A 22145-nucleotide genomic window follows, 5' to 3' on the forward strand; every position below is an offset into this window, starting at 1 on the left:
TGAACTGTGACAGTGTGAGATAGTAAGATTTTTCACTCCCAAATTAACTGCTTGTAAATACTCACAAAGATTTAATCTGTCATCATAGATCAATGCTAACAACCACAACTGTTTAAAAATAATGCATTAGCCACCACAAAAAAATCTGAGATTTTTCCTTTTTCATTTTTGTTTCATGTTCATTACTGCTGTAATTCATCCAGCAGTATCTGTTAGCCTCATTTAAGATGCACAAGTATCAGTGTTGTGTAATTTGACATTGCACCTACCAGACAAGTATGTCAAAAGAAAAGTGGACAGCAGAAACTAGGATGGGAGATAGTGGAATTTTCCTTTTGTGACTATTATGAATTGGATTAGAAACAATGTTAATAAAACGGAGTCACTAAGGCTCCTGATGCAATTTTAAGCTTAAATGACTCATTTTCAAACAGGAAAAAGGTCACTTTGCCACTCCTTTATGTATATATCTGTTTTCATTAGTCATGATAAATGCCTGTAGTACACCTTAAAGTTATATCAGTTTTGCAGGTTTTCAAATTATTTTAATGGAATACAAAATAAAATTGAGTGTATTCTGTAACCAGTTTGTGTTATCTAACTCTTAAATGCAAAAATGCAATGTTCTTCACTGCCTACCTTTTTTTTTTTCCCACTTTTTTTCTCAGTAATAAGCTTCACAATGCTGTTTTTCAAGAACTTCAGAGTAATTGTAATGACTGTGTCTTCCGTATTCAATTCAGATCACTATAGTAAAAAGGAAGAGGTGGAGATGCAATACTAGGACTAGAGAAGAAAATCCATTTCAAGTCATATACAGATTTTTATTTAATAACATAACATATTTTCTAGTTGTTGAAGCCTGAAAGCTTTGACCTGCAGTCCTGTTGGCTATTTATCTGTTTTCAAGATCAAACTCTTCACTGTACTGTATATGTCACTTTGAGAAATGTACCTCAAAATTGTTTGATGGTTCATTATAACTGGAGCTGCTAGTGCTCTGAATTGATAATTTCCTTCATCCTCTACAGATTGTAAAAGACATGCAGCAAATGAAAAACAAACACATGAAGATAATCAGACAACTAGACAATACAAGGAAAGAAAACCAGGTAATTATTCTGGAGCATTAGCATTGTTGTTGTGTCATACCATTAGTCAAAATTACATTCTAAGTCTCCAGAAATAATGTCAATGTATCTTTAAGTGTATTTGATCTTACAACTTTGTGAAATATGGTTTTACTTTTTGTCTGGCACAGTTGCAGATATTTTTCTAAACTTTTTTTGATACTAAACTTTTCTCTTAAATGCCACCTTTCTCTAACGACTGACACCATGGCTAGAACACTTGTGCTCATGTAGGTTGTGCCTCTCAAGAATGATCTTTTGTAAAGGGCTGTGCCAAGCTGTTCTGCCTTCCCTCATTGCCGAAGTGGAAAGTTTTATGGCCTCTTCCTCTGTGGGTACTTTCTCCTCTACTTTGCACTTAGCTTTGCTTTAGCCTTGCAATATTTTGTCAAGAAGGTTTACAGAATAGCAGAATCCCTCCACCTGTTAACCCCTGCAAGGTTACAATGATGATCCAGGGGTGCCAGTCCTGCAACTGTCCATAACCCCACAATGCCTCACTTTCCTTAGTGGAAGCATTTCTGCATTCCATTAGTCAGTAATTCTCCCAAAATATGAAATTAACCACGTCATCTTTGGCTACACTGTTCTGAAACCTTTTCGTGCAGCCACTGCTTCATCTCTCTGCTTATTTGTCACATCATTCTCCTTTTCCAATCCAGAGTAAGACAGGCCCTTAGTTCCTATGCAGATGTATGTTTTCCAAGTTTATTCTGGGCGAACAGAGAGAAGAGATTCAGAAATTCCTCTGGAACCTCCAAGGGGAAGTGAACAAACTCTTCAGACTGTCAAGCAAATTTGAGAAAAATTTGAGAAACAGAGAAAGTTCCCTGTACATAGTGTACAAAGGCTTGGTATCCTTTGGTAGGGAACAGAACTTCATCTTATTCTCAGGTTATGACATTTGCACAAGCACTGCAATACCTGTGTAAATCCATTTCTGCACTTCGTTAGGAATGTAACCCTTGCACAGTCACATCTTACACTTTCAATTAACTCTGTAATGATCTGAAGGGGAAGAGAAAGAGAAACAGGAAGAACACAGATGCATAGTAAGAGAGAATTGCCTGCTGGGCACAGATGCAAACACAGGGACTGCAATGATCTTTCTTCACAGAACCTCTTTCATTTTGGCCGCTGTAATGTGTTATTAATTAAAGTCTCTGAAATAAAAATCATTCCTAGAAGCACCGGAAATATATGTGCTTTTTAAAGTTTCTGATTTGTTTGTATTTCTCATAAAATTTTACTGCCTTATTTAGATGTTTCCTGTTGCTGAGAGTTATTTTTTGTGCTACTTATATCTTATACTTCCAAGCTTTTGTTTTCTGAGCACAATTTAATTTCTTTAAAATTGTTTAGCTATGCTTAGAGTGAATTCATTCTGGTCTGCTCTCAGAAAGGCTTTGGTTTTTACTTCTGCAGAAAAACAGAGAAAAGATAAATTACTTTAGCAGTAAGTTTTACTCAAAATCTGCAGTGGGTGAAAATACAAACCTCCTGTGCTAAATAAGAAATGCTTGCAGACAATAAAAAGCATTGAAGAAAGAGAACCAAGCATTACCTGTTGTGGAAACTGTTCTCTTTATCATGCTTAGCTTTCATGTTTTCACTCACTGTCCATTTTCTCAATAATCTTTTGTAATACAGGAACAGACTATAACTACTATAAAGAAACATTATGGTGAGAAAATGAGGAGTCTGAAATCCCAGTTAGAAGCTTACCGAGAGCTGATAAACAAGAGCAACACACACTTGCAAGATACAGTTAAGGTAACCAAGAAGTACAATTTTTACAAGGGAATAAGAATGGCTGGTACTTCAGAGGTTGCAAGAACAGGCTGTATAAGTAATGATTTCTTCTTAGGGACAGACAGTCAAATGAAGACACACAGTTTGTGAAATTAATACAAAACTATGTCTGTCTCCTTCTGGACATGAATAAAGCATTACACAGTATGTTTCCAAAACAGTTTTCATAGCTTGGCCTATCTTCGTGCCTCTGATGAAAACTCAGTGTTGGGTTCTCCCGTACTGTCTGTGCTTATGCACTTGGAAATAGTTTTGTTTTTATGAAAAAAAAAAAAAACCAAAAAACACCACCTCTGGTCACATGCGGCCATTGTAAATCAATCAATTTTTATTATTTTTGTGCAAGATCCCCAAGACTTAGCAGCCTGGTCCAAATGTTATGACTTCTCAACCCGCGTGGAACAAAAAAACCCAAACTATAGGCCTTTTTGAAAAATGAAGCACTGGTGTAGAAATTGTAATCCCTTTTGCCTTGTTCTACTGCCTTCAGAGCCTGAGGGAAAGAAACAGACAACTGATCCAAGAGAAGGAAGATATCCTTCACCAAATGAAGCAACAAACAGAGAAATGGGAAGAAGAAAAGGTAAACAAAGCTAATTTCGGTTTTCGTTTTGGAGTTAGTGTTCTCATTACCATTTCCAGTGTGTGCTGTTTCCAGGAGCCTAAGGGATGTGGAAACTACACTGTCTGCCTTTAGATATGTACATCTAAATCAGCTAATATTGAATTGCTATGCACCTGCCTTCCTTTTTGCAGACAACCCAAGTAGTTTTTCGGCCTTCAAACACCAATGAAGATGACGTACATTTTTTTTGTCATACTATACTGTTCTTTCCACTAAAAATTATTAGATCGTCATTTCTTTCTCTCATTTCACATTTCATGTCTTTTGAGGAACTTTAAAATCACAGTAGGCACATTGGTTATTTTTTATTTAGCAATTGGCATTAAAAATCAACAAAAGCTTCACCTCATCTAAGCTGCTACAACACTGCAATGCAATTGGTTGACCTAGCAGCAAAACTACTTCATTTGGTAGTTCCCAGGAAAAAGGGATGTGCTTAAAATCCTCAGGTTTTCCAAATTTCTCTGTAATAATACAACTTCAGTTTACTAAAGATCTGAGAGAGCTGCAGAGGTGGAAAAAGAAAGAAATTTGTTGTTTTTTTATAGATAGCATCTGTGAGCATGGTCTGATAATTGTTATTTTCTGTGCAGTGTTCTATTCCATATAGTACTTGCAAGTCTTTCTGTAATTTTGCAAGTCTTCAACGTTGCTTTATAACAGCCAATTTTTGTTGCACTACTCCAAGACGTGTATTCAGGGACATCTTAGCTAACCTTGTGGTGGGGTGGGGGTGAGTCTCAGAGCCAGATTCTCTTTTGCATTTATAAAACTGAATGCAGATTTCTGTAGGATTTCAAAGTGAAGGTCTTGGGGAAGAGGTTTTGGTGGTTTGTTTTTGTTTTTTTTTAAATGATGTAGCACCACCTTTTGATTAATTTTTGCATAGCACTAGTATTTAAAGTTAAGGTTTTGTCATTTCAAACATTTTCAACAATGTCTACCACAATAATATCCTATTCCTGATTGATAAACTGTGAAAAATCATGGGTTTTACAAATCCTTTGACCTAATTGTTATTTATCAAGGAAATGTAGCAAAAATATTATAATAAAGAGTAAGAATTGATGAGGATACAATGTTCTAAGGCTTGTAGGAAGAAGGAATACCAAATTAGACCAAATAATTCTGGCAAGACTTGATACACACAACCTTTTCTTCAGGGCTGCCTTAGGACTATGCTTCCAAAAGCTTTTGTTCTTCAACTATTTCTGGAGTGTCTATAATTTTTGTCTTTTCTTTCATTCCAGTAACGTGGACAAATGCTAAAGAAAATATAAGCATAGGACATCTTAGTACAGGCTCTCGTGAAAACACTAGAGTCTGAACAGTCTCTGGTTTATTTCTATATTTTATTTTCTAGTAACAGCCAATTACTGCACAACAGCCCATTTGTGTAGGCTGTGCCTATAAGTGGCAACAACATTAATTCACTATTATTGATTATTCTCCCCAAGGAAATATAACAAAAACTGGTAACACTGATTTCCTGTTATTTTCTTTTCTTGTCTTGCAGGTCTGGATTCTAGAAAACTTGTGTAAAGACCTAGATTATCTTTATACCCAGCACACACTGAGTGAGTTTTGTATTTCAGACACAGTTTCTTGATCTCTCTATTTTCTTTCTTGTTTGTTTTTCTGTTTACACTAAGGTGCATACCAGCTGAAGTCAATACAAGCTTTTCCATTGCAATACCATGTCATAGGTGGAATAATAAAGGAATGTTGAAGCTACAAATAATGTCTGTCATGACTCCAAACTCCTTAGCATAACGGGCTAATTACAGTCAGCATCGGTTTTGAGTAGGTTTATTTCAGCACTTGTAGCTTTCCCTTTAGAACTTTAAAACAAAACAAGGCATGATCCTTTTAAAATTCTTTGAGTTTTAATAAATTAATGAAATTCTTGATTATTAAAATTTACTAGTTCATTATAAATTCTTGATTTCTAAAGAGAGATAATTTGGCCTGCCTAGACAATATTCTAGGAACTGCATATTAGAAATGCTTAAGTTGTTCTTACCTGTTTTTCCTACTGTTTTCAATTCAGCTTTGCAGGAACTTCACAACATCAGTCTATATGTGGAAAGAGTGCATGACCTCATGAATTTCCAGATAGAAATTCTTCAGCAAAAGTCTGAAAAGACAGAAGGAGAAAAAGCAGATGTGTCAGTGGTTTTACAATTAAAAACAGAACAAGTGAGCACAAAAATGGAAATGTAACTGGTTGGTTTTAGGATTATTGCAGGTATTTCAAAGGCAATCAGGCTGACTAGCAAAGGCTGAAGTAAACCATGGGATTAACTGATTGTAAAAACTGTGTGAAAATATATACATGGCTTGAGAATGATAAATTGGTGATGAATGATTAAAACACCACAGTAATGAAACAAATTCTTATTCTCCTGGAATCACTGATAGTGTGTTATTTTTCTCATTACAATATTAGATAGTATAAATTTTGCTATAAAATCTTTTAAAGATCTACTTGTTTGGATTATAAAAACTGTATTTTGAATGCTGGAACCAAGCAGCCCTTCTTATTTGATATTTATTTTGCTTTTCTCCATTTTTGCTCTACCTTGCTCATTAAAATCTTGGCCATTTCACGTGAAAGGAATGAAAATCTAGATCCTGGCTTAGCTTATAAGAGTTATCTTTGATGCCTCCCAGGTAGCTAATGAAGAAGAGAAGCCTGAATGGTCAATGGAAAAGGGATATCTTTGGCAAGCACACACCATGCTGCAAAAGATACAGGATTCGTTACAGAAACGAGAGAGAGAAGTCACTGAGCTCCTACAAAGTGAAAGAAGATATAACAAGGCAATGAAACCTCAAATCGCAGTGCTAATATTCTTGAAAACTCTTGTCAAGAAGGTAAGAACTCGGTTACTGCAAAGATGAAAAATTATTTACTGGGTTTTCTAAAAAGTTCAATAAGGAAAAAAGTGCAGGGTTTTTTATTATTGTTACTGTCTTAAAAAATCAGAAAATTTATTTTATATACATTGATTTAAAGGCTACAGGTGAGATTTTCAGAATAACACATAGAATTAAAGAACCATAAATACCTACTGAAAATCAGCTTTCAGAAAACTGATTAGGCCAACTTGTACACTCCTTAATTGGCATTATTTTAAAAGATAAATTAGTGAAGCGTGAGAATGGCATCATGGAAAAAACATGTTTTTCTATCCTTCCAGTTATGTGAACTACATGAATTACAAACAGATATGCCAGTTTTACAGGAAATATCTAATTTCTGATCCATGGTAGGTTCACACCACATATTGTGATGTCCCTGGGGCACAACAGTACATCAGTCAGCTTATCAGGAAGAACGAGGATGAAAGGGCTGATCGGAAAGAAGCCTTTAATAACTGTCAGGCTGACATTCTGTCCTATGAAGTATTTTATGGAAATGAACCTATGGATGACAAAAGGTATATTGGATAGTCAATAAAGCAAAGATAGAAATAATATAGAAAAATAATGAGCTGTTTTCACAGAGGGAAAATACATTTTAAAGAATGCTATTATTATTTCTATGCATAGTTATGGGGGGAACAAAATCAAAGTAGAATCTACATTTATATTAAGAAAGAAATCAGGGAACTTAGAAACACCAGCTACAAAAAGCAGGAAAATATTTCAGCTTAACTGGCTTACACAAGTTTTATCCAGTGTATTATAAAATATGCTGAAATAAGAGTATTTGGCAAGCCTGTGCTACAACATCAACATCTTTTTCTTCCTACATTTTTACGGGATGTTTCTTCCTCATATTCTGGGTAATTGCATCTTTCTTGCGGTTTAAGTAACCAGTTCCTTACAAACTCTTTTTTTCTTTTTTCTTTTTTTTTTTTTTTTTGAATGACAGGACACAGTTCTCAGCAAAGCTTCTCAGAAATCTTGGGAAAGCAAAGGCTGAATTAGAATATGTTGAAACAGAGAAAATTGTGTTTGATTGTATCCAGACAGGGGAAATCCCCAACTGGATTAAAAGGGATTGTCTTTATGTAGCCTTGACAGGTGAGAAATCCTCTTGTCAATTCCGAGAAGCCTAATTATCCTCAGCCAACTCACTTTTGAATATAGGAAAACAGTACAGCAGTAAAAGGTGCTTAGACGCATGCTGCTGCCATACCATAGAGTACCCCATGAAACACTTTCAGTTATGTGCATTTCAATGAATTACTATATGGATTTTAATGCTGGGTCATGGCTTGTAAACACATGGTTTCCACATTTATACTCCACTGTTCACCCTTTCTTTGGCATCTTTGTCATTTTGAAAATCAGGTGTCTCTTGTATATTGTGTCTAAATATCTCAGTGGGTGTCCAAGGGAGACACATCCAGAATCCCCCCAGATTTGGCAGCCATGCACTGAACGCAACAGCAAATGCAGAGTTCAGAAGGAAGTAACCCCTTTTGAAGAAAACTTAAAAATATCCATTGCATGAATTTAACACATTGTGCTCTTCTGAGAGGACTAGTAGAAAACCTTTTTCAAATATTTGGATTGCTTTTTCTGTGATTCTGCAACACAAAACCTGGTTTTGGTGGTTTAGGCAGGGAAAGGAAGGCAGTTGTGAACTTCTGTTTGAGAGAGTGACTATTTCTAATTTACAAGATCTACTGGGTTATATGTTTATTACATGTAACTATATAATTACTGGAACTCTCCAGATGACCCTGCAACATGCTCTGAGAAGACAGAGTCATTATCCAGAGGAACTCCTGCAGAAGTTTAAAATGGAAATCAAGGTAATACATTACAATGTATCATCCCACATGATTTTAAAGAAGGTATTAAAAAAAGCCCTCCTTTCCCTAACTATTCTTAAGGGATTTGAGATTTGCTTTGGATTATATCCTGTGATGTCTGTATATGCATGTTTTTCCAAAAAGCAAATCTCAATGGGAATTACATACAGAGATCTGCAGTTATATACATGTAGACCCTAAGCACATTTACATTCAAGAATAACAAAGCTTTGCTAACTAGTGAATTATATGGTTGCACCTTTCTGTGTATGAAAGGATTCCCATGTTCTATTTTTACATCTGTTTATCCATTTTACTGTTTACATACAAATCTTTTTATGCATCTTGATGGCCCTGGATTCCTGTTCCAAGTAAAGGTACATTAATGTGTTCATATATCTAATAGTTTGGGATGCACAGATTTGCTGTTTAGTAGTAGGTTACAAATGAAATATTGTCTCATCTGCATTTACATCAGAGTAAATAACTGAAAGAAATAAGTTTGAAGTAAATTTTCTCTGCTGAAAGTGACCCAAACGCATAGATAGTGATGCAATGAAAACCAGAGTGCAATAATACGTTTATCATATCACTGCTCTTGAATCTCAAAGTGAATAGCCCCAAAATTGCCTGAAATCATTATCTCCCCTACATAGCCATTAACACAACCATCATCCCAAGTTAATGCACAGAAATTCTTCACTGGTAAGTAATGAACACAAACTGTAAAATATTTACATTAGTAATTATTAATTATATAATTGGTTACATTTTTTTGTTTGTTTTGGTTTTGTTTTTTTAAGTTTACCAAAGAACAAAGGAACAGTAAGAGAGAGAGAACACTTGAACAAGGTCCCCATTTTGGAGAGGGACATTGGAGAGAAAGCTTGAAGCAGAAAAACACTTTCTGCAGTATCTCTGAAGTGGAAAATGAAAATAGGAAGAATTAAAAGCCCGTGGTTCACTAAATATCAGAAAACTTATGCAGGCATTTAAGTGTTTTGAAAATTTTACCCCTTTTAAGAAATATTTTTAAGACATCTTAAAAAAACAAACAAAGCACAAAGCAAAAAAAAACCCCCAGCATTATAATAACCTGAAAGAGTCTGTGAAGTGAGTCAAAGAAGTCTTTGAGTCAAACAGGTATAGATTTGCTTGCAAGTGGATGGGATACATCTCGCTAAGCATTTGCTGTCTAAAATGGGGCATTTAACATGTCTCTACAAGCAATATATGCAGAGAGGTGGCTCCAAAGGAAAATTTTCCTCTGTGAAGTACAAACCTCCAAAAGTAACTTCACTCTGTCCCACTTCAAAATACTATTCAGTGCTTGTTTTAAAGTGCTAGCTCTTGTACCATAGTGTTTTAACTCTTCACCCTCTTTTTTTTTTCCCCTCAATAAAAAATGAAATTGAAGAAATCATAGATATGAAGAAAAGCTTAAAAATATAAACTTTGAAATCATAGTTCTAATGAATCAAAAACCAAATGAAGGTAAAGAGGATGCTTGTTGTTGAAGACAACTACTTGTTGTCTTTAACAAATGGTTGTTGAAGACAGTAATACTAAGTACCTAGAAGAAAACACACACTGCAAATTTAGATACCAAATGTGCACTCTTAGGGTTGGGGTTTTTTCAGCTGCCAAGCATAGGTACTTGGGGCTATGAGTGGTTTATTTGCACTAGTCAACTGAGTCAAGTTCCTAATGTTACTGCCTATGTGTTAAGTTGAAAACAAGTTTTATTTGAGCACTGACCTGGCATTCAGAAGGTAACATCCACAACCTTTAATTTTTTTTAACTGCATGTCTGTTCATTATGTGCTTCTTCTAGGTTAGAATTACCTATCCAAAAAGAAGATTCTCTACGGATGAAGCATACCACTATGACAGTGCTTTTATGCAAACAAATTGATAAGTGTATTATAAATATATACTGCTGGGAACACAATGTCTGTTCCCGAGTGCCGTTAATGTATTTATGGCCTGTTTCAATTGAGCTGTTAGTCCACTTTTCTGCAGTAAGACCATTGGAAGGGAATGCAAGAGGAAAGAAACAAGGACATAGATGTCACTAAAATGTAGATGTATTATGGTGATGATGCTCAAGAGAAAAACAACTAGAGTGGGTAAAGAAAAGGGTGATTGTGAGTGTTTAGTGATGAACATACCACTCCAGGATGTAGCACCATTGACTATCAGTCCAAGCATTAGACAGGACTGGACCAGTGCCAGTCCACCACAGGCAGAGAAAAAGCCTAAATATTTGTAAAAACTAAATACAAATTATATGCAGGATGTACACATAGACCACCGACTGATTTTCTGCTGCAGTTAGAATTTTGATGTATTTGGTGGTGAGACAGCTAAGGGCAGTTTTAAATCGGCTTTAAAGTATGGAAGTCATGTAACAAGTCAGAGCTCTGTTATAAGTCAAAGGAGATTTTTGAACTGTGGTGCAGCTATTGACCTGTCTAGTGTAAAAAAATTAAATATTTTATGTTCAGTAGTGTAAAATAAAATAAACTGTCCAAAAAGAAATAACTTCTTTATTGACTTTATTGGTTATCTTTGTTAACTATTTAAAGAAAATCCTCATGTGAAAAGATTTTATCTGTGAAGGTTTGACACAATTCTTATTATTCTTTTTCTAACCCTTCTGAATGTCTGACTCTAAAGCTTATAATTTAGCTCCTGCCTTCACTTAATCTCATGTCTGTGCAAGTTTACTGAAGCAATTTCATGGCTTCATATGCAATTGTTCAAGTTGCTAGCTTTTATATCTATTTTTAATTCTGCAACAGATAGAAAAGGATTAATTTCTTTACTAGGCAATTGATATTTACTTACTGTTAATGGTAATGTTAAGGCTGGGAATTAAACTTAATTAAAATGATTTACAAAACAGCATTTCAAATAGCAGCTGTTACATATTTTAAACTTAATTAAACTAACAAATATACCATGAGCAACAAAAATAAGAATAAGAAAACAAAGTCGATTTGATTTGATTTTGAGAAGAATCGCTCAAGTAAAGGATGTACTAACAGAGATTAGCGAACTGACAATTTGTTTCTCATCCCCTTGGGTCAGATATTTAATTGTATTTCCGAAGCTAAAAATGCAAAAATATGTCTCTGACTGAGACAGCCAAGATATCTAGATCTTATTGAAAGAACTGAAAAATGAAAATGCTACTAAACACAGTAATTTTTGGTTCCTAATATCTTAGAGAACTGATGACTAGTTTGGGGTATTTTTCAGTAGTTCTTATACTTTCCTACTTTATTTTTATTTTTAAACTGAAAAGAAAACAGGTCTTTCTCCCTTATCAGCTCCCAAACTACTTCCTGGTTTAGAAGGGACTAATGCATTTTAGTGCATTTTTACATTAAAAAAAAAAAAGAACTGTAATTTAAGCAAGACCAAACTAGGGACTTAAATACCAAAGCTGAAAAAAGGGCACTTAGATCATCCTCAGCTGATAAAAATGAAGGGGGGGGGGTGTGTGTGTGTGTGTGGTGTGTGTGAAGGGCCACTTTATTTCCAAGGAATTCTGACTGTTTCTGTCATGTGAAAATTTTCTCCTGGTTTGCCCTTCTAAACGATGCTCATGATACATCACAGCAACATTATAAATCCCTGATAATGTTATTTTACTGTTCCTCTGGTACATGGAAACAAACAAACAAAAAAAGATTTAAAAAGAATGTAATCAAATTAAAGACTGGTATACTGAAATAACAAATAATTATTTAGAAAAATTACATTATTTAGAAGCTGCATTTAAAAATGCTTTTCTCTCACTGGGGAAGAATCTTTGCTGTAGAAGTCAAGTACTCTATAGGAAAACTTCTGTATAACATAACTCTCATTTAGCATATCTAATCTTCTGACCTGCAATCAAATGGAAATATTTAATCTAGTTCATAAAATAGTGAATTATTTTTGAGTAAAATATGATCATATCAATTTCTTACTGAAACTGTATTTGAATGTCTGGTAAAGATTCACTACAGCCACTATAATAAAAATTTGATCCTGGGGGGGGGGGGGGGGGGAACCAAAAACAAAATAAAAAAATCAGTAGTAAAATGTAAGATAAAACCCTCAGAATGTAGATGTGTGGGTTGTCTAATATCTACCATGGAAGACAATGAAGTTGAATTACAAAACACTGGCGTATATGAAAAAAGAAGCAGGCCTGCAATAATTTTCAACCCCCTTTTCTAAAATACTCTGAAACTTCCCATGAATACCAATTAAAAACTTAGAATTACTTTATTATTACCCACCAGCTCAAAAGATGTCATTACTGGTGCTTATTATATTATCATTTGTTAAGTCTGGATATTTTCTATCAGTTCTTTTTTGTATTGTTTATACTTAGAGCATTAGAAATGTCTCTGAAATTATTTCAAAATGAAACAACAAAGTGGGATAAATTTTCACCCAAAAATCTTTTGCATGGCATCGTAAGTATCATAAGTAATAGGCTTGATTGTAATCTGAGATATATGGGATCTACAGCTGTAAGTACCTTAGACATTCCTGCTAAAACTATTCTTGCGAATGCAGTTAATATTTTCTTAAAGATATGTTCTGACTCATGGTAAAGAGAGTACAATACTCTCATTGTATAAGAGAATCAGTCTCGGTACATTTCTGCAAAAGCAATGACGATACCCTTCAGAAAAACTCCGAGATCAATGGTCTAGGGATTGATCTTATGCGTGTTTCATAACTAGACAGTAAAGCCATTGATTCCTGAGTAGCGACAGATGTGTACAGCTTTATATCACAAATCAGAACTAAGCATCGCTCTCAATCATCTTCTGCAATGCTTTTCACTAACAGAAACAAAATGGTTCTGCCATTTCATCACAGCTGAAATGTAAAGGCATAGGCAATTTAGTCTGCTTGAACATTTGTTCAATAGGTTGTTTCATGCAGATTTTGTGATACAAAGCTACAAACTACTTGTTTAAAATAAGAAGCAGCCACACACAATTTTTCCAGGTTTACTTTAGCAGATTTCCTGAGAAAAATGTCCTTTCCTTGTTTAGGAAGGAACCTGACCTTTCTAATTCAGGGCAGATTTGCAGAAACACAAACGGATGCTAGGAATTTACCTTTTGAATTTTCATAGAATAAAATGGACCTGACTGGGTTTTTCATGCCTTTGAAAATTTCTAGTTTGAAAGTCATGAAGGCTAAACCTGTGCATTTCCAATGTGTGCATCTCTTGTTTGCCAGTGTGGAAGTAAGAAGAGGTGTAACTAAAAGACAAGATATAGGTAGGAGATCTGGGAGCAAAACTGTACTGATCATTACTGATTCTGCAAGGAGTAAGCAGAAGAACATGTCAGTATCAAAACAATGTTGCATTAATTACAAGTCTGTAATTAACTTATACAGGTAATAGTCAAATTCACTTTTTGGTTACATGATTTATTAACTAGTTGCGTACAAAGTACCTATGAGCTTCATTACCGTAGCATAGCATTTGTAATTTAGCTCTCTGACTAGGAAACAAAAGCTGAAAGAAATGAAATATTAAGTTTGTATCTCACCAGCATCTTTCTGCCCTGTTCTAACCTGAAAGGCACAGCATTTCTGATCTAGGGTGTGTTCAGGGGCTGCTCCTTAGCTCTCCAGGACACAAAACTTGAAACACACCAATTCCTAGGATGGTTAGCTTGTCCACCTTGGTGATGGCTTTCTGATTATCATAGACAGTGATAAAACTCTGGTATTACTTTATATATCTTTTTTTTATATCACTGTTACAGCAGAAATTTGACGTACTCTGTATCACTACAACACAGAGATGCTTTGCAGACATGACTTTTTTCAGCATAAGGCAGCTTATATGTAAGATAAAAGCAGTGCTCCTGTGTGCAGTTCTCAATTCTTTCCTGTTTTTCAGGTATCTGAAGCTCTCACATTAACCCTTCTCAGTCCAGGTGCTTTCTCCCTCATGTGAGATCTGCCACTGCATTAACTTTTAGCTAACATCGAAATCTCAATCTCATCAGACAAATTCTTTTTTACTATGCTCATTTGAAGCATAGTACATGAACATAAAAGAATATTTTGCATTAAAGGAAACATTAAGATTCTACTTCTAATCCAGTCCTAATTTTACAGCTGACTATTCATTGTGTCAGGTATATAGCTTTGGAATTTCATATTTTCTTATGTGTTTTAACATTATTCCACATATAGTGTGATGGAAAAGGTATCATAATAATAATAAAAAAAGGAGAGGCTTCACCGTAGGAATGCAAGATAGTGGCAGCATGATGCAAAGTCAGCTGGATTGACAGAATATATAGGGGAGGTGAGTTTTCATTTAGAGAGGGTTGGTTTTTTCAATCTTATGTTAGATAAAGTCTCCTTTTCACTGTGCTCACACCTTTTGCTAAAGAAAAGAGGGAAAAAAGATTATCTATGACGAGTAGTAATATCAGTGTTATCACATTGCACCTAGCTGAAAAAACCTATGAGATTTGCCTGCTAAAATTCAGATGCAGATTTTCCAGACAGTGAATGCTTTCATTTATGATTTTTAAAACATTAAAGGCAAATTTCTGACAGAGCTTTCATCCCTTCTCATGTTCCACAGAAAACATGCCTTTGCCTGGTGGCAGAACTGTTCATCTCCCAGAGAAATGTATCTCACTGTACCTAAACTAAAAATCACCTCAACTGAAATGGTCACCATCATTAGTGGAAACATGTGCCTTCACTTGGATGCTTTTTATCACAGCAGGTTTCCCTCAGATCTGGCCCTACTTGGTCTGACCTTGGTGCAAGAAAAGAAATGGGACCTCCTCTTCAGTCCTGGCTTCCTCTCATCTTGTCCTCCAGGTTTTGGCTTGCAGTTCACATGAAAGCCTTTCACCTTTTCAACAATTAGACAGTCCAGGGGTAATGCCACCTTGTTCATCACCTAGAAACAAAAATTAATGTCATAGACATCACCTGAAACAAATAACAGTAGCCTCCTTCTTCCTAGAGAAGATAGCCTCTAAATGGAAGTTTACTGTTGATGTCTAATTTATTTGGCAATAAGATAGGTCACATTTTACTTTTTTTTGGTTACTTGAAGGCCACAACTATGTTAGAGAATTAGAAAGCAAACTAACAGTAGCAGTCAGTTAACGTAAACCCTCTAATACACTCTAAGAGCAAAGGAAAAGTGGGGCAATGTGTAATTAATATTGTTAACATGAAAATGAAACCAGAAAAGGCGGAATGGTTAACCTTAGGGTATGGTCCTCAGTGTTTTCCATACAAGACCGTATTTTCCACACACAAGACATTTTCCATATACCTCAGCTATACAGAATATGACAGAGTAATACAAGTGAGAAAGGAAAGGAAGAATTGGTGCAATTTTAACTCATGACCTTGAGTCCATATTTTTTAAGGCAGTCATTGCATGAGAGGAGCAATTCTGAAGAGACTTCTGTTTAAAAGAACTAGCATTTTTACTCAGGCTGGCAGCCTGTCACAAGCAGGGTCCCCCAGGGGTTGATACTGGGCCCCACGCTCTTCAACATCTTCATAAATTATCTGGATGATGGGACTGAAAGGACCCTCACCAAGTTTGCTGATGACACTAAACTGGGTGGGAAGGTGGACACGCCAGAAGGGAGAGCTATCTTTCAGAGAGACCTGGACAGGCTGTAAGAGTGGGCTAGCAAGAACTGTTTGAAGTTGAACAAAGACAAGTGCAAAGTCCTGCATCTGGGACGACATAACCAAAGAGCTCAATACAGGCTCGGATCTGTGTGGTTGGGGAGCAGCCTTGCTGAAAGGGACCTGGGGGTCCTGGTGGACAACAAGCTGAACATGAGTCAGCAAAGCGCTGCTGCAGCAACCAGGGCAAATTGGATCCTGAGCTGCATCCTCAGGGGCATTACTGGCAGAGACAGAGACATGATCATCCCACTCTACTTAGCGCTTGTCAGGCTGCACCTGGAGTACTGGGTCCAGTTCTGGTCCTCACTCTTCAAGAAAGACTGGAGAGGGTCAAAGGAGGGCCACGACGATTATCAAAGGGCTGGAGAACCTGCCCTATGAGGAAAGACTGAAGGAATTAAGTTTCTTCTCACTGGAGAAGAGCAAACTCAGGGGGGCTTCATCACAGTATTCCAGTACTTAAAAGGCAGCTACAAAAAGGACGGAGGCTTTCCCTTCCAAAGGAGCCACATGGAGAAGACAAGGGGCAAGAGGTACAAGTTGCAACAAGAGAGGTTTCTTCTCAACATAAGAAAGAATTTTTTTACAGTGAGAACAATCAATCACTGGAACAACCTCCCCAGGGACATGGTGTAGTCCCCATCACTGGAAGTTTTCAAGATGCGATGGGACAGGGTGTTAGATAATCTCATCTAGGCTCCCTTTCTCATGAAATGTTGGACCAGCTGATCTGTTGAGGTCCCTTCCAACCTGGGCTGTTCTGTGATTCCTTGATTCTATTCATGTTGACAGTCTACAGTAAGGCTGAAGGCATGCCTGACTGTACAGGAAGAGCTCTCTGCTCCCCATTGAATGAATGTGCCCTCAGAAGTGCTGGTCACTGTCTGAGGAAACTGCAGATGGGCTCTGGAGCACATTTTTTCTTACATTCCCAGTGGAATTCAAGACTGCTGGTAACAGTGATCTTTTCCTATCAAATGCAGTAGCTTAGCTATACAGTGATAAATTCTGGTAGCATGGACTTTTTTGATAGCTGTTCCCCTTCTGTTTATCTGTTTGGGTCCCACTTTAATGAACAGAAATCTGATAAAGCCAACTGCAGAGAGATGTTTTTCTTCTTGTTGTTGCTGGTTAAAAACTTATTTAAGAGCATAGAAAATTACCATGCAGTCTAATCTGTCTGGTTATGAGCCTGGTTTTCTTATTGATCTACTTAAATATTTTAATGGCCATAAATTCAGATAGTGCATGTTTTTTAACAAATTGCCTAGGGCCAAGCTTTATTCTGTTCAATTTCCCTAGTAATTTAAGAGAAGGTTGTCCTTGCTTTGCAGTTCCTCAGCTAAGGCTTGACACATGTCCCACATGTTGTTTGCTGGGTAATCAGAAATGCATATGCTGATTTCTTGTTCATTGTAAAAAGTTAAGATTAAGTTAATGGATTTGCCTATTTTTAATAAATAGGATTTTTTTATCCTGTTACAATACAAGTAAGGTTTTAAATTTCTCTTCTCTGATAGACTGCAAAATATTTTACTGTTAACAGGAATAAATAGGTTTGAAATCTGCTTTAGATTTAATCTCTCAAGGGACCTAAGATTGTGTATCTACATGGTGGTGGAGCATGAATGGTCTCCCCCCTCCCCACCTCTCCAAAGAATGAGAATCGGCAGGGCTGTTCTTTTCACCTATGAATAGTCAGAAGAAATGAAGTTGTGAACAGGCAAGTGACACTGGCTCCCCTGTTTGCACAGCAAAGTGCTGCGTGGTGGGTGTGCAACTCTTGGAAATGGCATAGATCAGCTCTGGACAGAAATGTCAATGACAAAGAAAGCCCTCAGAGTATTCATTCTAAAATTTAACTCTTTAGAGGAAACTCTAAAGCTTTCATCTTTCCTGCACTTAAGTAAATCTGAGTTAAAGTAAAGCAGTTTCAGCTGCTACTGAAACCGGCATCCCTGGGGGAACTTTACATTCAGAGTCTGGCAGAAAAAATTTCTCCACTTTGCAGTACCTACTTTTTTCTCTTTTTCATCATTTTACTTTGCTTTTTTCCCCCTCTTTTTTTCATTTCTCCACTTTTTTTTTAAATGTCATAAATATTTTTTTTCATCTGTGTCCAGTAATGATGATTTTTACTTCATTGGCTAATTTTCTGAAATATGTTCCTTACTATATTTTATATAATTATATCCTTCTGTCAGTAATGAACAGTACTATTCTGGTAACTGATGTTTCCTTTTTTTTTCTTTTCTTTTAGTGAACTTGTTAATTTGGTACTATTTTTTTTTATAAATTAACTAATCAGGTTAAGAAAAACATTTCAAAATTATTTAGATGCATTTTCTTTCATTTAATCATATGACACAAATTCCACATCATAAGAAAGAGTAACAACAGTGCTACTTTTTCTTACTAAAACATCCTCTACGTAGCCTAGTCCTAGTCTTCTTTATTTCTGCTCACATGAAAACTTTTCGTTTCAATGCTAGACCTTTTCTGATCCTTGTGGGATATTCTAAGCTGAATACACTAGTAAGTACATATTTTTAGGGTAGAAAAAGAGATAAAATATTAAATTGTTACTCAGTTATGATATGAAATAAATATTGGAACCCCAAATTGCTCTTAAATGAGAAATCATAGCCCCCGTGTTTCATTCAGCACAGCCAAAACTATTGCCTCCCATCAAATTCAAGTCACAGCAAAAAGAATCATTTCCCAAGCTATGTTTCTCAGTAGTGTCGTATAAAGCAATGGGAATGTGCTACTACTTCTTTATCTACTCTCATAATGGTAGCTGTAGATGCAGGAGTATAACTGAAAGTTAATATCAGACAGATTATTTTGTCCAAATGCTGCATGCATTTTATTTTCTTTATCACAAATATAATCCTGAAGCGAGCAGGAATTTTTGCCTCGCTTTGCGCCCACGAGCAGTGATGGTGCTGAAGGCGCAGGCTCCAGCTGTTTCTACAGCACCCCCGGCATCAAGCTCAGGCTTAACAAACAGCACGGCCGGTGGCATCTCCACCGCGTTTGGGGCAGAGCTCAGGTTTGCCCGTGCCGGCTCCCTCTCCGCTAGCGGCAGAGTGTGACAGAGGCATGGACAGTGTGGCCATGGGCTGAGGCTGGAGTATGACCTCCAAGCGAGCACAGCATCCAGGCAATGGGGCAGTCTCAGAGGTCTCTGTGGCTTCAGGGCAGGCAGGATTACTGCTTCCCAAGAGTTTAGTATATGCTTGCACTTGTGGTAATTTTTTTGGTATGTTCAAGGGCAGCATCAGAAGTGTGTCCTCCCAGCCTTCACCTGTGCAATGAGTGCAGACTGAGCCCATTGGAGCCCTCTGCTCCCACCATTACCTCCTCTGCCTCAATCTCATTATTTGTCTCAGCTCTTTGCCTTCTCCTTGCTTACCAAGTTCCTACTGTTGATTCCATTTAATTTCCACCAGCCATTTTATTCCTTTGTTCCTCCATTTCAGTATCCCTTTGGCAAAAGCCACATCTGCAGCTTTGGCACTACGAATCATCTTTAATTCGTTGAAACACACAAAACTTAACCCGATAATTTGAAGTTGGCTAGAGGCAATCAGCAATTAAACCCGTTCTCTGGTCCCATAAGCATGTGAGGACATTAATGGCACGCTCTGCAAGGCAAACAAGTCCCCCACATGACAAACAGAGCATTCTTTGTGAAACTGCTTGCTTGGGTGCTTCAAGAGATAGCATACATCAGTTCTATAATGTTCTGGCAACGCCAGAGAAATTAGGGGCCTCTTGCTGTGACGAGTCCTTTTTATTGCAGAGTTTGTGGTGGATTTGGTTCACTGATCACACCCAGCATTTGTAGGAGGCTAAGGGGATGAATACAGTTCCTTTTAACTAATACTGAGACAAGACAAGTGTTGTGTTTCCCTAAATACTGCTGCTTTGTAAAAGGTATGAACATGAGAAACTATTCTCAGGAGAAGGGGAAAAAAAACCCTTACAAGCATTTTTGTTATTTATGAGACAGCACAATGAGTTCTTTTTATGCTGACAAATAGTTTGGGGGCAAAGAAAGAGAAAAATTGTGAATGATATCTTTAAAAACTTTAGTAGGATTACCATGTTACTGGGTACATCGTTGTTCTCTTGTAAACCAGAAGATGCAATATCAGTTACTCACCTAACATTTAGACTCAAATGCTGAAATTTTATGCAAGTGAAATAACCATATTTAACCTTTGCAAAACATATTATCAAGCATACCCATATAGTGAGTGCAAAGTGTACTATTCTTATCCATTTTTTACAGGGGATACTCTGAAATGTCATACATGTCTGCTAATAATGAACTTAAACTGAAGTTGTTTTATGGATTTGAAATCTATTATTGAAATAATTTGTTAGACAGCATGAATAGTAACATATATTCAGTTCATCTGTCAGTACACAAAGGAAATTATTTATACTTCAGCAGGTATTCTCCTAGCTAAATGAAACAACGCACAAATGACAGACCATGAACATATTTACTTAGCCATAGGAATGCTGATGTAATGTTTCTTCAGAAAAAAACAAGTAGCCTTTTTTCTGAGAATTGCATTTTTTGCTGACTTTTACTATCTCTGTCCTTTTAAGTATCTTTGATTGCCTCCTTTAGATACACAGCTTCATCAAATGAAGCTCTTTTTTTGCTGTATCCTGTGGTACTTACATACTAATATAGTAATGCATAACCATTTGACCACATCCACAGCGTCATATGCAGGATGTGTATTTTGTTCCCCATTTTTCTTCAGTTTAGATGACCTTATTTTACCAAAGGCCATGGACAGGCCACAAGTAAGTTCTAAAAAGAAGGCTTGACAATCTTTTGTGCGATCATTTAAAAACTAAATTTAGAATTCAGATTATTTTTACTTTTCTGTTTATGGACTACAATTTATGCTGCAGAAAGGGAGCTCCTATGCACTGTGTAAAAGTAAACCAGAAAAATGTCAGGACAAAATACAGCATCCTCTATGATCCTATATTTATCAAATTGTCCTTAAATTATAAAAAACAAACTAAAAGTGCAACTAAACAAAGGTCATTTGATACAAAGGTTAAAAGCCTTTTGTTTCTCACAGAGTCAGAGATTTCCAAAAATACATGTGTCTGTGTAAAAAATTGGGCCAAAATATACTGACATTTATGTTCTCAGTGAGACTGAAATTTTAAACTGCGCAGGTTTCATTGCTAGTACAAAATTTGGGGAGACACCTAAATTCTGGCCTTGTGAACTGTTGATATCCAGTCGATGTAGCAACATTGTTAAGATGAAGATTTTAACATAAGCAAAGCTGTATCCAAATCACCTTCTTTTGCCAAGTCCAAAGATCATTAATTTTTCAGTTAAGTACTCGTTTATTGGACAGTTGTCATGGACAAATCTTCCAGGGTTGAATAGGCCTGGGTTCATCCATAATGTTCTAAAAATAAACATAATAAGGCTGGGTGTTTGCCTGTCTAATTTTCTAATCCTATGATAGGATTTAATACCAGTCTGCTAGTTCAGGGAAAAAAAAAGTTTTACTCTCTAGAAAGTACGTTACACTTTTAGAACATATGTATACTACAGTGAAGCCTAAATTAACCCCTGAACAATTTTTTTCCTTCAACATGGCTTCTAAGAAAATCCAGGCTTCATAACTAAAATAGGAGCTGTGAATGATGGGTGAATCTAGGTGATGAAGCACTTGCTTTTATCTTAATAGAAATTTTTTTCCGAAGAAGCAGAAAGTGAAATTGCGCTAGTTTCATTCTTTTAACATAGGAAAGCTTCCATATACACCAGCAGAGGCAGGTAGGCAAAAATAACTGTGGCATATCTGATACTGAGATTTTGAGGAGGAGTGCCAACTGGACATGATTTGCCGGTCTTATAATTCTTAAGGGTATATCACTATGATTTTGTTTTAGATTAATTGCAAATTATATTCATAGAATATATGCCTACAGTAGTAGAGCTATTATTTGTTCACTTTTGACTAAGAAGATGAACAGTACCACTACAATGGAAAAGCAGAAGTTCTGAATATTCAATACAGCCTATAATGACAAAATACAACA

General features: G+C 36.3%; 1 long non-coding RNA gene across 1 annotated transcript; it reads right to left on the bottom strand.

The window, feature by feature from the left end:
• Positions 1-671: 671 nt before the first annotated feature.
• LOC143172686 (uncharacterized) lies at positions 672-15285 on the bottom strand. Its single transcript, XR_012997392.1, has 3 exons — positions 15145-15285; positions 5591-5704; positions 672-747 (listed from the first exon to the last, which is right to left on the bottom strand). It is a non-coding gene; the product is annotated as an uncharacterized LOC143172686 (long non-coding RNA).
• Positions 15286-22145: the final 6860 nt, after the last annotated feature.

The sequence above is a fragment of the Aptenodytes patagonicus genome, chromosome Z (assembly GCF_965638725.1).
Source record: "Aptenodytes patagonicus chromosome Z, bAptPat1.pri.cur, whole genome shotgun sequence".
NCBI lineage: Eukaryota > Metazoa > Chordata > Aves > Sphenisciformes > Spheniscidae > Aptenodytes > Aptenodytes patagonicus.